Source organism: Antechinus flavipes, chromosome 5 (genome assembly GCF_016432865.1).
Source record: "Antechinus flavipes isolate AdamAnt ecotype Samford, QLD, Australia chromosome 5, AdamAnt_v2, whole genome shotgun sequence".
Classification (NCBI taxonomy): Eukaryota; Metazoa; Chordata; class Mammalia; order Dasyuromorphia; family Dasyuridae; genus Antechinus; species Antechinus flavipes.
Window position 1 is genome coordinate 111040629 of NC_067402.1, and position 17772 is coordinate 111058400.

Below are 17772 nucleotides of genomic sequence, written 5' to 3' on the forward strand. Positions count from 1 at the left end.
AGAGGCAGTACTGGGAAGCAGTGTGCCATAGCTAGGAAACTATCTCTACCCAGATGTGTGACTGTAAATCAGCCAATAATACCTCAAACCTCAGTTTACTCACCTATAAAATGGGAACAATGATGTTCACATTGATATACACCAATCTCATAGGATTGTCATAAGGAGAACACCTTTGAAACGATAAAGCGCAGTATAAATAGGATATATCATTATGATTTAATTTTAGTGGACCTTTGTAAAAATGAGCAGAAATGCTTTAGATTGCTTTCCCAGGTGACTGGCTAAGAGATGAGAGAAACTAATATCTAGCTCTGTTTTTTTTTTTTTCCTGGTGATTTTGCCTGTGGAAAGAATTGCTTTGATACCATTTGGAATAAGGAGGGGCTCCTGCACACCCCATGGCTACCTCTCCCAAGAGTCTGCATCTCTGTGTGTTTTCTGTTCCAGTAAGTGAGAGCAGCTGAAAGTTAATTGCTACCTGACGACAGGGACACAAGAAGGATAAGAAGTGTAAAGAGCTCAGCTTTCTTAAGAAGGAAGAAGGGAGAGAGCCCATGAGGTCAGCTAATCCCATCAAAATATAGCTAATATCAGCTCTGTGTCACTATCATTAAAGACTTGTTTGGATCCCCAAAGCCTTGGCCGCCATAATCCTCTGTCCCCTAGGGATGACCCACATAACGCTTATACCTAAGGCTATTTTGTTATATGTTAAGCCCCTCCATTTAAATTTTTTTTCAATTAACAAGTATTTATTTTCTCCCCCCTTCCTTACTGAAAAAAAAAGAAAGGAAAAAAAAATTAATTGCAAATACGCCATCAAGAAAAACAAATTCTCACCTTAATAATGTCCAAAAATATGTATCTCATTCTATGCCCCAAGTCCCTAACTTTTCTGTCAGAAAGTGTGCATCCTGAACCTTCCTTCAAGAAACGTTCTTGCCAACAAAAGTACGGCTTTTGAATTTTAGCCGTCCGTCCGCCCTGATGCAGGTTTTTGAGGTTCTAATATGTTAGGCAGCCAACAGGCAATTTTTGTGCTAAGTGCTGGGGATGCAAAGAAAGCCAATCACATAAGTCTCTAACAAAGAAAAGGACACGTAAATAACTATGTATGTAGAAGATACATATAACCGGAGCGGAAGGCAATCTTGGAGGATTTTGCAGGGGCTTGAGGGCCAGGGAGAACTAGTGAAGGTCTCCCTCATAAGATCCTCTTCCTGATGACACATTAGGCAGGGGGAGATGACATAGTTTAAGTCAACCTCACTAAAAACAGTTCCAGAACTATTATTAACTGGTTGTATTTACAACCGATATAGCCACAGAGACTGCAAATGTTTACTAAGTCCTACTATGTGCACAGCAAACTCTGGAATTTATAAAGAAATATAAGATCTAGTCCCAGCTCTTAAGGAACTCATGATCTACTTAAAAGATGAGAATATGCATGCAAAAATGAAATCGCAACAAAAGATTAAGCAGTCAAGATAACAATAAAAGAGCTGTCATAAGGTAGTGCATGATTAATTGCCAAATTAATTATAAAGACAGTAATTGCTATAGGAGTTCAGAGGAGGGAGAAATCATTTCAGACTGGGGGTGGTCAAGAAAGGCTTTGGGGAAGAAGTGAGATTTAATTGGGGCCTTGAAGAATGGATAAAATTTGGGGAGGAAAAGAGAAGAGGGCATTCCAAGGAAAGAGAAGAAGAGGAGTACAAAGCAAAAAGGTAAGATTACAGAAAGAGATTTGGGGAAAACAAGGGCGGGGGGATTAGTTAGACTGGAGGGGAGGGCTCATGTAGGGAAGGTAACAGTGGCGAGGTAGACCGGGACCAGATTGCAGGAGGTCTTGAATGATGTCCTGGAGAGTTTGGACTTTTGTCCTGTAGGCCAAGAGAAGTCATGGAGTATAATTGATAATACAAAGGCTGCCTGTCTCATAATGAATTCATTATTTTGTTTATTCTACTTTGCTCAATTCAGAGGAAATGTGATTTTAACATCATTATCTATCTTCTTCAAAGGCATTTTGAAAAATATCATCTATTCTTAATGGTCCTAAAAGATTCTTAAAACAAGAGTGGGGAGTGTTTGGCCATTTCTTGATAGATAGATGTAATTATGAATAGAAGGTTTTATAATATGAGCCTTAAAACACTCACACATATACACATACACAATATACTCCTATATCCATACTTACGTGAGTGTGTACAGGCGTTATAAAAATGTATTGTGACTACATGTATATATACACACACATATACATACACCCACATACTCACACATAGAAAATGCATCACATAAGTGTATTGTGACTATATATGGATGTATTTTCTATCTATATGTATGTGGGTATATGTACATGTGTACACACTTATGCATACATTTATAGAGACACACACAGAGACACACAGAAAGAAACAGAGATACATACAGGAGAGAGTGAAAGATGGAGAGAGAGAGACAGAGTCAGAGAGAGAGAGAGAGAGAGAGAGAGAGACAGAGAGAGAGAGACAGAGACATACAGGAGAGATTGAGAGATAAAAAGAGAGACAGAAAAAGAGACAAAGAAAGAGAAAGAGAGAAACAGTCAAAAAGAGAGAGAGAGAGAGAGAGAGAGACACAGCCACAGAGACAGAGAAAGAGAGAAACAGAGAGAGAGACACATACAGAAGAGATTGAGAGATAGAAAGAGAGACAGAAAAAGAGAGACAAAGAAAGAGAAGGAGAGAGATAGAGTCAAAGAGAGAGACAAAAACACAGAGAGACAGAAGCAGAGACAGAAAGAGACACACAGATAGAGACAAAGAGAGAAAGACAGAGACAGAGACAGAGAAAGAAAAATCACAATACATTTAGGTAGTGCCTGTACACATTCACAAACCATATGTACACATCCCTATTTAGTGTCAGGAATCAGGAAGCCCTGAGTTCAAACTTTTTCTCAAATACTAATTAGCTGTGTGACCCTGGACAAATCACTTAATATCTTTCAGCATCATATGTCTTCATCTGAAAAATGAAGATAATAATATCCATAGCATGTATATCACAGGATTATTGTGAGATCATATGAAATAGTTCATATAAAGAATTTTATAGGGGGCAGCTAGGTGGTGTAGTGGATAGAGCACCAGCCCTGAAGTCAGGAGGACCTAAGTTCAAATCTGGTCTCAGACACTTAAACTTCCTAGCTGTGTGACCCTGGGCAAGTCACTGAACCCCAATTGTTTCAGCAAAAAAAAATATATATATATATATATATATATATACACACATATATAAATATATATGTGGTCACCATGCATTTTTATAATACCTGTACACATTCATATATGTGTGTATGTATATTATATGCATGTATAGATGTGTGTATATTATGTATGTTTATATATGTGTGTGTTTAAGGCTTATATTATAAAACCTTCATAATTACATCTATCTATCAAGAAATAGCCTTCCCCCTTAAACTATGATTTCTAAAACAATATTTGAGACAATAATAGATTTAGAACAGAAAGGTACTTTTTTAGTCCCCTAGATTGACGCCTTTCTTTTTTTTCCTGATCCACGTCTAATTTCTTTTTTTTTTCTTTTAAAGTTTCCTTCCAATACATTTCTCATTATTCATTCATTCATCACCTACCTACCATCTCTCTATCTATCTACCTACCTATCTATCTATCCATACATCCATCTATATATTTATCCATCCATCTATTTATATTCTACACATCTAATCTCTATCCATCCATCCATCTATTTATTTATCTATTTTTTCAGGCCTCACTTCCAAAGCTAGGCAGCTAGGTGATGCAATGGATAGAATGCTAGCCTTAGAGTTCAAATCCAGCCTCAGACACTTACTGTGTGACTCTGGACAAGTCACTTAACTCTCTTGCCTCAATTTCCACATCTGTAAAATGGATTGGAGAAGGAAATGGCAAACCATTCCAATGTATTTGCAAGAAACAAAAACAGAACAATAATAAACCAACTGGGTCATGAAAAGCTGGACACACTAATTGACTAAATAACAATTCCAAAGAGAAATTTCCCTCTTATGGAGATCAGGACCTGTTCTGTAATATATAATCCTAGAGTGCTAATGAAGTGATTTACCCAGGCTGACACAGCCAGTTTCAGTCAGAGGCAAGGATGTCTTCAAGGACAGCTCTCCAAACATGTGTTGGACTACTTCCATCCCCTCATTTTCCCGACATTAGAGTTTCAGTTCTTTCCACCATTCCATATTACCCAGTTGTATAGCACCAAGTTTAGCGGTAAGTATTCCATGTAAATCAAACTCCAATGAGCTAAAGTATGTAGATGTCTAGCTTGAACAGGAGCGAGCATATTTTGCTGTTCCCTTTGATAGTTCAGTGACAGAGGAGAGACCCTGAAAACAGAAAATTTTCAGGAAAGAACAACAGTAAATTTGAGGTACTGCCACAGTCTGGGAGGCCATCCTGGGGAGGGTTGTAACTTATTAAAATTAAAATTGAGAAACAATAGAGGTGGGAGTAGAGATAGCTATATAGTATTGTAGTCACAAAGATTAGACAAGATTGCCTATCCATCCTCCTGGTCATTACAGACAATACAGATAGAGATTTATTTGTACCAGGTCAATAGCTCTAAACTTTGCTCAACACGAGAAGGCAGACACAGGCTTATTCCTACAATGGGTGCCATTGGATTAAAAACTGAGTGGTCTTTTAGGCTTCTGGATCTATAGCTGGAAGGGACCTTAGGGAACTATCTGGTTCACTCCCTTCCCATTTTGCAGATGAGGAAACTGAAGCTCACAGAATTCAAGTGACTCACCCTAAATTAAAATGATGATTACTGGCATATCCATAGCGAGAACTTGAGTCATTTGATAACTAATGATGATGATGATGATGATGACAATAATAATAGCTAACATTTGGATACTGCCTTAAAGTTTACAAAGTGTTGTACAAATAACAACTCACAACAATCCCACGAGGAAGGTACTATTGATACCTTCACTTTACAATTGAGGAAATTGAGGCAAACAGGGCTAAGTGACTTGCCCAGAGTCACACAGCTCTTGAGTATTTGAAGCTGGAGTTGCATTCAATGCTTCCTCATTCCAGATCTAGTGCTCTAACCACTGTGCCCCCGGTTTCATTTGATGTCCAGTTAAGCATATTTCAGGACAACATTATTCTTTTGTTTACTTGCCTTTGGTTGACATAACTCTCAGGGAACTGAAAAATTTCTGATTTCTTACAATTTCTTACAGTGTTTCTGATTTCTTCCTGGAGTCAGGAAGACCAGAGTTCAAATTTAGTCTCACACTATTCCCAGCTGTATGACTCTGGACAAGTCACTAAACCCTGTTTGCCTCAATTTCCTCAGCTGTAAAATGAAGCTAATACCAGTACCTACTACATTTTTGTGAGGGCCTAATGTGATAATATTTGTGAAGTGTTTATTACAGTTCCTGAATGCTTATTCCCTTCCCTTTTCCCTTATAAACCAGTAAAACCATAGGTCTGTTTTCTTATATCTGCCTTTTCTTGACTTACTATGAATTTTGTTTCAGACTTAAGGCAAAATTAAATTGTACCAGTCATTGCCGCTATCATCACTACTTTACACATAGAATAGAATAATTTTTCATATATAACCCACAATGAAAAAAAAAGTACTGGTCTTTGGTTGTGTGATTCTGAGCCAGTCACATCACTTGGATGATCTTGGATCTCTAAAGTGCCTTCCTGGCTCTAAATCCCATGATTCTGTCATCTCTCGGCTTGAGTTTTTCTTATCTGTAATATAAGGGAGCTGGAGATTATAATCTCTAAGATCTGACATTTGATGGTTCTGTGATCCTGTTGTTCTCTTTTCATTAAAAAATAATTTTATTCTCTCCTTTAGTTTAGGACTTCTCTGACTCTGGAACAATCTCTTCTCTACTCTCTAACCCATTCTGACACTAGATCACAAGGTTTTTCATATTTTGTTTTTCCTGGATAGTTCTATTATCTACCTTCTCTGAAGCAAAGTCCAAATTTTAAAAAGTATTTTTTCAAATACATGCAAAAGTTTTTGATATTCACCTTTACAAAACCTTATATTCTAAATTTTCTCCCTTCTTCCCCCTAAAACTCTCCTTCTAATGCCCTCCCCTAAACAGCAAGCTATCTGATACAAGTTAAACATGTGCAATTATTGTAAGCATATTTCTATATTCATCATGCTGTGCAAGAAAAATCAGATCAAAAGGGGGAAAACACATGAGAAAGAAAAAAAAAACCCAAGCAAACAACAACAAAAAAAGATGTAAATACTGTGCTTTGACTCACATTCAGTCTCTGGATGTGGATGGCACTTTCCATCAAAAGTCTATTGGAATTTTCTTGAGTCACCTCATTGTTGAAAAGAGCCATGTCCATCAGAATTGATCATCACATAATCTTGTTGTTGCTGTAGGCAATGGTTCTGCTCACTTCACTTAGCATCAGTTCATGTAAGTCTCTCCAGGCTTTTCTGAAATCAGGAAGGCCAAACTGTTTTGTTCTCCCTGTATGATTATATGACCTTTAAAAAATTCTTTTCACAGATGAGGGACAAAATGCCATAGTAGATTATTGGCAGGTGTTAGAGTACAAAAAAAGCACCCCAGGGTTCAAATCCTACATCTAATGTGGCAAAACAATGGGCAAGTTATATAGTGTCACGGTTGTAAAATGCAAAATTTGGAATTATGGGACTTGGGTTCAACTCCTGTCTCTATTACTACCCATGAGACCCTGGGTATCACCTCACCTCACTGGGTCTCAGTTTCCTTCTCTATAAAATGAGGAGGTTGGAATAGAAGGCTTTTAGGGTTCTTTCTTTGTTCAGTCATTTCAGTTATGGTCTGACTTTTTGTGATCCAATTTGTTTTTGGTTTTTTTTTGGCAAGGATACTAGAGTGATGTGCCTTTTCCTTTTCTAGCTCATTTTACTAATGAGAAAACTGAGGAAAAGAGGGTCCAGTAATTTTCTCAGGATCACACAGCTAGTAAGTTTCTGAGGCTAAATTTGATCTCGGATCTTCCTGATTCCTGGACTGGCATGCTATTCACCACACCACCTATTTGCCCAAGGTTCATTCTGACTCTACATTTATGATTTTATGACTTAATCTCTCTGTGTTTTAGGCAGCTCTCTGTGACTATAAATTACAGAAAATTGGCTGACTTCAATCAGAGGAGGATGCCTCCACACCGGGAGTTCCTGAACTGACATGTCTCTGCTCAAATAACCTATGAACATACATAAATACATGGCATATATACACTAAGCAATTGAGATTGAGATTCCATCCTTCCATATTGCTCCCATACTCTTGCCTCCTGACGGATCCTTGGCTGTCACATCCTTGATCTCTGCTCCCAGGAGGACTACAGACATCATCATCATCATCATCATCATCATCATCATCATCATCATCATCACCATCATCATCATCATCACCTCTAAAGTATCACACTTTGGTTGGTCTACTCAAAATCTACACTACCTTAAATACCTGGCACCTAGCAGGTATTTAATTGATGCCGATTGATTGATTGTTATACTTCAGGAGTAGAAGGAAATAACACCAACCGGTGGCACAAGGGAAAAGAGCAGGGGAAGTCAAAATGAGATGTGGATCTTGAGCATCTAGGACTTTGGTAGAGGATTTTCAAAGGTAGAGGAAAAAATAGGGAAAGAGGAAGAAAGTATGAAAGGATAGGTGCATGGACTAGTGATTTAGCCTCTTTAGATCTTCAGAAGCTATGTGATTTACCCATAGATGTACAACAAAATTAAGTGACAGACCTGGGAAATGAATCAAGATTTCTTGACTATAATTGCAATGTTCTTTCCTTGGCACAAAGTTGCCTCTCATTTATTTAAATAATTTAGTGTATAGTATATAGAAGATATTAGAAGCAGGAAGAGAAATCCCTGAAGCCGGTGACTATGCAAATGAGATATTTGTAAATCACCTAGCACATAGTAGGTACATAATATAGAAATGCTAAATTTTATTAATAAATGTTACTGATAATAGCCATTGCTTATTATTAATGAATATAGTAATGATTATTAATAATGAATATTGTTATTAATCTTTATAACTCCCTCAGTACCTTCCATAATGCTTTATTTAAACATTCAATAAATATTTGATGAATGAATAAATGGAGACAGAGAGGTCAATTAGGAGTCTACTGCAATAATCTACATATAAGGTGAGGAGGACCTCTACTCAATTTGGGCTAGGAGGAATAGGCAGGAAGGGACACATTTTTAAGAATATTGGAGGAAGAATTGTGGGACTTAATGACTAATTAACAAATTAAATAGAGATGACTCTTGCTTGGCACATGGTAAACACTTAATAAATATTTTCAATTTATTCATTCAATATACAATTTCAAACCCAAGGAAATGAGACAATGGTGGTACCATTGATTAGTCAATTAACAAGAAATTATTAAGGCATGTGTTGGGTGAATAGGAATGAAAACACAACCCTCCTCTCAAAGATCTTTACCCTCAAGCACATTATCTTCTAATGGGTGAGACAAAGACAAACCTAACTCAATACAGAATAATGATGAAAAGAATAAATAAAAGAGAAAAGGCATTAATCTCTGGGGGATCAGGAAAGACTTCCTATAAAAGGTGATGATTGAACTGTGTCCTAAAGGTGACTAAGAGGTGGAAATGAAGGGTCAGTTTGTGCTGTAATTTTGAGGAAGGGAGCAAAGCTTCTAGTCCCAGGGCTGGAGAGACACTTGAAAATGTGTTGGAGGATTGATTCCAAAGTTTCTATTACTCAATTAAAGAAGTTTAATGTGCCCCGGATACCAGAGAGGAGGGATGCTGGGATTTTGCATCTGGCCACAGACTCAGCAATCCTTAAATGCGAGTCTGGAGGGAAGGCTAGTTTATTCATTAGCAAATAATCTATTCCAGGCTAGGTTGGCCATGTTGGGCTGCATGGCCATTGAAGTCCCCTCAACTCCAATTCTGTGATTCTATGAAGATAGCAGCAAAGGGAGAGAGCATTACAAAGGGGACGAGGCAGGGAACTGTACAGACATTTGAAGAGGGGGTTTTCGGGAAGAGTTTTTCTTTGAGATCAGACTCGGGGGAGGGAAGCAATGCGATGCTGTTATCTCTGAGCCTAACCCTTTTGGGAAACAGCCGCAGTCAGAATGTGGGCTGGCTTTTCAGGAAGCCTCCTCCCGGCTCCCGCTGGCTCTTAGCCTTCGCCTCCAAGTGCTTCATTTCCAGCACCTCCCACCGGGAGGAGACATTTATGAGTGACGCGAGGACCTGAGAGGAGGCGAGTCAACAGGTCCGGAGCTCACGCGTGCTGCCAGTTGCTATGGCAACTCCCTTCTCCCGAGCACCCCCTGCATCCTCACTCATGTCTGGCTCACGTTATCACGCACTCCGGGAACTGCACAGACTAGAAGGGGGAAGAAAATATTGAAAGGTGGAGAAGGACGGGAAGGATGGGGATGAAAGCCATTAAGTTTCTATTTGTTTTTATTTACCGTGCCTGTTGTGCCCAGCACTCTGCAGGATCTCACCTGGGCTCGGAAACATTTTCCAGATTGCGATGACAGGCTCTTGGCAGGACCCAGCTTGATCTGTACCCTCCTCCTTTGCCTTCCCACTCAAATCATGTCACAGCCGGGCTGCGGCCAGGGAACAGAAAGGGGATTGTTTAGACTTGAGATGGGGAGGCGGCAGCTTTGCCTCAGTTTCTTTTGAGTCCATAAAATGTAGAGAATAGCCTGCCATTGCAAAGGGCTTCAAAGTCTTTCTCTGACACTCTAACAAGTAGAGAAAGGCATTGTTCGTGGGAGACAATTGTCTAAGTCAGTTGCTGATGGAATTTAAGAGCAGGAAAAAAGCCCAGATATTATCTATTCTAAGACTTCATTTTACAGACAAAAGGAGCCCAAAGAGAGGAATTGACTTGTCTATCAGCATTTATTAAGCATCTACTGTGTATGTGCTAGGTAAGTTGCAAATTAAGTGACTTATCAAAACCACACAGAATTTCTGGTAGAACTAATGTTCTTTTGGTCAGAGGTATAACTAGGATGAGATAGAAGAAATTTGCCACAGGGTGTAAAAATTTAGAGGTCACTAATGGCACATTTACCTTTCTCTATTAGAGGAAGGTAGGAAAAATAATTTGCAAAAATAGGAGACTATCATATGCCATTTTCCTTCTTCTTTCCCCTCTATAGCCTATAAAGGTAAAGTTATCCCTAGTCTGTTCCTGCCCCATTCCCTTCTCTTAGAAAATATCTTTTTTAGATTCTTTTTTGTCTTCAGTCTCTTCCCAGTCTTGTATCCTGAGGTCTCCTTGTAATTGAAATTGTCATATATATATATATATATATATATATATATATATATATATATATATATTTGAAAGCACTTTTTGACACTTTTGGACCCAGGTTCCAGAAATGCTCTTAGCTCTGAGTTAAATGCCCTTTCTGTCACCCTGCCCAGCCTCTGCTTATAGAAATCTGTGCTAGCAGATATATCTCCATTCTTTTCTTCCCTATTCCTCTCCATTCCCATCTTACTGGTTAAATTTTTCCTTCCCAATACCATATTAGATACACCAACAGTTTATTCAGAAACTTCTGGGTTCCACTGATTGGCCTTTTAATCATACCCTTTCCTGCTCCTAATCCACCACCTGGTGGGGGTGCCCATGTTGCATTCAAGGAGAGCCAGACTACAGTTGTCTGGGACACTTTCATACTTGGAGCTTATCTATTCTCCCCTGGGATTCTTTCTCAACCAGACAGCAGAAAGCAATTTTAGTAAATGCTTAGCATAATCAGGTTAGATCCTTGTAGAGACCTCTAGGGGTCTTCGTACATATCCCACCCTGAAATGACCCGCTTTTCTATCTCTCAAGGAGCATCTCTCTGACATTTGCTTCTGGCTTTTGTATTAGTACATTTATAATGCATTCTAGACGTTATGCAACACTTTCATTTTGATAACCTTGTGAGGCAGATAGAATAAATGTTACAGATGAAGAAACTGAGTCTCAGTGAGGTCAAGTGATTTGCATTCAGCTAATAAGTAGCTCAAATCTAGGTCTTTTGATTGATTTTATTTTTTTACAGTATATCACATTGACTCTTAGAAGCTAACTCAATCCATTCATTCAAGAAACAAGTATTAAATGCTTGCTATTTGTCAGAAAAAACTCAGCTAGGGAATACAAAGGTAAAAATGAAAGTTCTGCTCTTAAATATTTTATTAGGGGAAATGAGAGGGACTCAGATAATTTAACATCAAATATATACAAAGTAATTGGTGAGGGATAGGGGCAGGTATACACCAACAAATATTTAACAACTGGCTCTCTGGAAGGAAAAAATATGTGTGGTTTATACACATGCATATATATGTATACACACGTGTGTCCATATATATGTATAAACACATGTGTATATATATGTATCAGGAAATACTTTAAAGTATATATTTGTACGTACATACATATTACTAATAAATACTTTAAATTATACATACACATATGTATCACATACACACATGTGTGTATGTATGTGTGTATATATGTTCATAGTGTCAGGAAATACATCATTAACATTTTCTTCATCACTTTCTTAAATCTAGACAGTTAACAAAGCAATAAATGAAGTCCTGATGTTTAGCATTTTCCTATTTCCAGACATAAATGTTCCTAATGAAAATTTAACAATTGGCTTAAGCGGATTGAAGCTTGCCCTCACACACCTCTGGCTAAGGAATAATGAAACCCTCTTGTACCCGGCTTGAAGGGAGCTAGGTGAGGAGGCAGAGAACCTGAGAACAGGGGGTTCACAAAGGTAGGGAGGTAGGATATGGAATGCTGGGCTTGGGGAATGACAGGGGCACCGTTTGGACTAGCATGTGGAAATCAGTCTGTAGAGTGCACTAGATCAGACTGCGAGGAGGATTCTAAGCCCAGTGTCGATCTGTCTGCTGTTGACTAGAACATAATGAGACCAGCATCCCTGCGGTCTGCCTCTGTGCTCTGTCCACGGATGCCAGTGTCAGCCTGGCTAGCCATTTTGTTTTTGCCTGCTGCTAGCTCCAGAGAAGTCCATACAGAAGAGTGTGGATGACTCTGTACAGCCATCCCTACTACTAGGGAAAGCTATAATTACATACATACATACACACACACACACAAATTCATGATTGTAGGGTTTAAGAATTAGAACTGAGGAAGGATTAAATGGGTTATATATAGTAGTGGTCTTTCAATCACTAGACGTGTTGAAAAAAAAGATAGAAGGTCATCTATAAGGGATATTGAAGCATTGATTCTGGTTGGATGAGGGTTTGGACTAAATGATATGAAAGGTCCTTTTTTTTTTTTTTGGGTCAAATCCCTTCTCCTTTCCATGCTTAGGATCAGCTTAATGGAGCTACAGGTGATTAGAAGCAATTAGCAGGGCCCCGGGGAAGGAATCCTTCTGGAGAAAGGAGGCATATTTTAAGTCAAGACTCCTAGAATAAACAGAATGTTTTACAGGGTCAAGCTGGAGTTCATGGGGCTGGGCAGGTGCAGGAGGAATTGGTTGCAGTGGTCCAACAGTCAATACAGAGAACATCATTAAAAAAAAGACTATAAAGGGAGGTAAGTGCCAATAATTTGGCACTTCTTGTCCTGGGGATAAGAAAGCTGTCCCCCTCCTCAGTGATCTGGGGGCTCTGTCACCTTCTGACTCAAATGTTCTGATTTTTATTTTGTTTTGGGATTGGTCGGTGCTGTGTTTGCTCCCGCTGCCCCATCATCTGCCTCCTAGGGACACTTATAATTGCTTCTCCTTGGGCCAGGGTCAAGGGCATTCCTGGCAGAAAGGGGTGAAGGGAGCAGCAGCAGCAAGTTTCAGCAGCTGGAGGGAGCTGCTTCCATGGGACACTCTTCTTCCTCCCTTCATCCTGACAGAGAGATGGGGAAAGGGCTTTGGAGGACCAGGCTGGCAGTCTGGGGCTGTATCTACAGGCGAGAGTTGGATGGCGGGAGTAGCTCCGCCAACTATTTCATTTATTATGAGGCATTTCAGTTCAGACTTCTCCCCCCTCCAAGTGTATTTCTGTTTTCTTCCAGCTGTCATTAAGAGTTTAGTGTAGCCCCACTGGAGGACTGCATTTCATGGCTTCCACCCTCTGTCTGTGGCTGGCTTGGCTGCCTGACCACCCAGCAGGCAGCAAGGAGAGAAGGGGGTTAATGATGAGCTCGGATGCATGGGGGAATAGAAGCTGATGTCAGCCAGGGCTCGCACAGCCCAGACAAAAGCCCCTAATTGCTATTTTCCTCTTTGTTGGAAAGTGCAGGGCTGACTCTGCTCCATAGCTACAGTAATAAAAAGGTTGGAAGATTGGGGAAGGATTGGGACTAATGAGAGAGCCATTGTCCCGCTGGTGATAAAGGAAAAATCAGGAAATGAGAGAAGGAAGACAGCCCCAGAGACTGAGGTCAGAAAGTCCTAAAGACTAGAGATTATCTAGGTCGTGTGATAGAGCTTGTGCTCACATATAGGGCTCGTCTAATGGGACTGTGGTCAAGTTGTTTTAAATGTCTACAGTGATGGAGCATCTGGTCTTGTTTGCGGGTGGACTGAACCTCCTAGGGTCTCATTGGGAAGAAAGATGTGTGGGAAATGGGGGTGGTTCTTAAGGGTCTTTCCTAGTAAAGACATTGTGTTATAATGGGAAGGGCACTGAATTTAGTCAGGAAGCCTGAATTAACCTCCCTGGGGCTTTCCATATCTGTAAAATGGGGGGGGGGATATTGGATGATAAGATGATCTTTGTGATTTTTCTTGATCTAAATCTATGATCTGATCTGAATCACAGATAAAAGTCTGGGATCTGCAAGGGACCTCAGAGGTCAGCTAGCCTGAATTGAAGTCCCACCCTAACTTCACACTGGGGATGGGCAGAGCTAGCATGGCTTGGGGCCTGCTTCTGACATTAGCTTTGCCATACTCAAGTCTTAATTTCTCCAAGTCTCAGTTTCCTTGTTTGTAGGGGGGACATGGCGTTGACTTACTTTAAATACACACACACACACACACACACACACAATGTTTCTATACATATGTATTTCATTAGATATTTCCCAGTTAACATGCACATTTTTTTAATTTTTAAAAAAATGTTGAGTTCCAAATTTTCTCTTTCTCTCCCACTACTCTCCTACCCTTTGAGAAGACAAGTAATTTGATATTGATTACATATGTGAAGTTATGAAAAACATATTTCCATATTAGCCAGGGTACAAAAGAAACACACTAAAAGCCCCCAAGAAAAATCAAGTTAAAAAATATGCTTTGGGCAGCTAGGTAGTACAGCGGATAGAACATCAACCCTGAAGTCAGGAGGATTTGAGTTCAAATCTGGCCTCAGACACAAGTTCTAGCTGTGTGACCCTGGGCAAGTCACTAACCCTAATTGCCTCAGCCAAAAAAAAAAATGCTTTCATTTGCATTTATGGTTCATCAGTTCTCTCTTTGTAAGTGCATGACATTTTTCATCACAGGTCTTTTGAAATTGTCTTGTATCATTGTTTTGATCAAAATAGTTAAGTATTTCATAGTTGATCATCCTTACAATATTGGTCTTATTATGTACAATATTCTCCTGGTTCTGCTTACTTTGCACCAGTTAATGCATTTTCCCAAGTTTTTCTGAAGTCATCCTGTTTATCCCTCCTTCCTTCCTTCTTTCCTTCCTTCCTTCCTTCCTTCCTTCCTTCCTTCCTTCCTTCCTTCCTTCCTTCCTTCCTTCCTTCCTTTCTGTCCATTACAATCATATTCCACAACTTCTTTAGTCATTCCCCAAGTGATGAGCATTACCTTGATTTTCAATTCTTGGCCACCACAAGAAGAGCTTTTATAATTTTTTTTGGTACAAATAAGTCCTTTATCTCTTTCTGAGATCTCTTTGGGATGCAGACCTAATAGTGTGGTATTCCTGGTCACAGTTCTATAGCCCTTTGAGTGGTTAGATTAGTTCACAACTCCACCATCAGTGAAGTATTCACTTTTCCACCCTCCAGCATTTGTTAGGGTGGAGGTGAGTGAAGCTCTTTGTAAAATATTAAGGCCATTTAGAGATGATGTCTATTATTAATCTCACTAACCAGTCAAGGTAGTTTATTATGGACCTGGGAAGACCTTGATAAATAATGTGACTAGAATAGTAGGATATAATCCTAGGTTCTTAGATCTGGGGCTAAAAAGAAATTCGGAAATAATATAGCCTCACCCTTTATAGATGGAGAAACGGAGCCTATTGGAGAATTAAGTGACTTGCCAAAATCCCATAGGTGGTAAGTATCAGAGGTTAGATTTGAACCAAGATCCTCTGGGTCTATAAACACATCCAGAGCATTCCAATGGATGCCCCTTTGAGCACTTTTGCTTCCTAAAGTCTATCTAACCATTGGATATTTGATAGGGAATTTTAGTCCATTTCTTGACCACTGGATAGGAATGCATTTTCCTTCTAGTGGGATATAAATTCCTTATGCCCTTCGATTATTCTAGGAAGAAACGCCTTTCAGCTCCCCTCAGTAGCTTGCCATTTTCAGAATGTTTTGGTGACTTCCACTCTCTTATTGACATATCTTTTGACTTCTCTGGATTCCTTTAAGTTCCAACCCAAACTCCACATTCTATAGGAAGCCTTCCCCAATCCCTCTTAATTCCAGTGCCTTCCTTTTCCCACCCTTATTTTAATTCCAATGTTCTCCTTCTGTCATCCCCACCCCCATTTATCCTGTATGTAATTTGCTTTGTATATGTCTGTTAGCATGTTGTCTCCCCTGTTAAATTTCAATTTTCACGAGGGCAGGGACCTCTTTAGTCTCTTTTTGTATCCTTAGCACTTAGCCCAGTGTCTGGCACAGAGTAGGTACTTAATGAATGTTTGTTGATTGACTGATTGACTTCACCTCTAACTGGGATTCCACACAGATTCTGTATTCCAGATAGGACAGCTTCCTCGATCCATATTCCTTCCTGCTTCTACCCTTTTATTAACGGCATTTTCCCTCTGTCCAGAACACCCTCTATTGTCCCTTTCCTCTGTCTATAGCTCCCCTATCTTTAAAAGCCCTACTCAGATAGCACCTCTTCCAGAAAGCCTTTCCTGGCTACTGCGATCCTAGTGGTGCCTCCTGGCATTTTTCTTGGTACTGAAAAGTAGACTGATTTGCATTGATCTATTTTACATTTCTAAGTTTTATTTCTCCAATTCTAAGTTCCTTAATTTGGCATTGACTGCCCACTATGTGCAAGTCCTAGGGATCCTAAAGGCTACAGTTCTTTTGCATTCATTATAGAGTGCTTGAGTGATGACTCAAAAAAGCAATTTCTTAACCTGAAAAAAGGGAGCTAAAACCCATCTGACCTCAGGATTATCGTAAATGTCAAATAAAACAAAAGAGCCGAGGCAATGTGGTAAGAACAACATGGGTTCAAATCTCTCCTTCCCACACTTGCCAGTTGTGTGAACCTGAACAAATCACTCAGCTCCTCGGAAAGTCAGTTTTTGGGTTGGGTTGGATGACCTCTCCCCTTCGAAGGGCTTTCAGTTTTTGATCCTCAGAGCCTCTGCCTTCCTGTTACCATGCTGGCTTGTCTCCCAGACAGGCTGCCCGAGCCATCGTCCACAGATCATCAATGATTTGCCCTTTCTCCGCATCTCACAGGAGTCAGGGTAGCAGGACTCTGCCCTTCTCCGAAGCTCTGGTTATCCTGTTCAAGCTCTGCCTGCTGTCCCCTCCAATCTGAAGGGCCGCCTGTCTTGTATCCTTTCCCTCTGCTCCTCTGTGAATCGCTCTGGCCTGAGCTCTATAATTTATTCACTATTCCATATCCCCACCCTGCTGCTATCTGCCACTGATTCCATCCATATTCAGCCTTGCATTATTTAAATTTATAAAATGTTCTGGGGATTCAACGAAGAGGAGAGAATCATTAATATAATACTTATTTTATTTTATTTTTAGCACTTTGTAACCACTTTGGAAACCATTGTCCGAGCTATTCCTTCCTTCTGTCAAAGGGGCTGGTTTGGAACAGCTAAGAAAACAAAGGCCGATGAGAGGTTTTGTGACTGTTCTGAGGCATGGATGAGCGGTAATAATAGTTATTATTTATATAAGACATTTTAAAGATGTGCAAAGTGGTTTATATGCGTGACCTTATTCAGTTTTTGCCACCAGCCTATGAGGTAAGGACTGCAGATTATTGACCCCATTTTACAGATGAAAAAACTGAAATTCAGAGAGATGATTTTCTTGTGGCCACACATAGAAAGCATCAAAGGCTCTAATGAAACCTGCTTCTCTCTCAGTGCTAGACCCAGTATTTTTTCTATAGGCAGCCCTGACTCACTAAATGAGATATTCTCTAGAATGTCGTGGCTAGTGATGAAAGCATAGGGCAATGGTTCTCAAACTTGTTTTCAGTATCTTTATCCTATTAAAAATTATTGAGGATCTCTCCAAAGCATTTTTGTTTATCTGGATTATATTTATAGACGTTTACCATATTGGAAATAAAAACTATTTTTGAATTTGTAGACCCTCTAAAAGGGTTTCAGAGATCCCCAGGATTCTCTAGACAATACTTTGAGAACCACTGGCATAGGACAACAGGAAAGTAAAATAAGGTGGTA